This window comes from Sapajus apella, unplaced genomic scaffold (genome assembly GCF_009761245.1).
Source record: "Sapajus apella isolate SASKATOON/1434 unplaced genomic scaffold, GSC_monkey_1.0 scaffold15, whole genome shotgun sequence".
Classification (NCBI taxonomy): domain Eukaryota; kingdom Metazoa; phylum Chordata; class Mammalia; order Primates; family Cebidae; genus Sapajus; species Sapajus apella.
The window spans coordinates 4,213,351-4,213,623 of NW_022436955.1; positions in this window are offsets into that span (position 1 = coordinate 4,213,351).

Below are 273 nucleotides of genomic sequence, written 5' to 3' on the forward strand. Positions count from 1 at the left end.
GTTTAGTCCCATGTAATTCTTCTTCTGCTGAGTTAGCCATTTTCATGTGTATATCATTTTTTTGCTTTTGGTTTTTGAGACAGTTTCACTTTTGTTGCTCAGGCTGGAGTGCAATGGCATGATCTTGGCTCACTGCAACCTCCGCCTCCCAGGTTCAAATGATTCTTGTGCGTCAGCCTCCAAAGTGGCTGGGATTACAGGCACCTGCCAACACACGCAGCTAATGTGTGTGTGTGTGTGTGTGTGTGTGTGTGTGTGTGTGTGTGTGTGTGT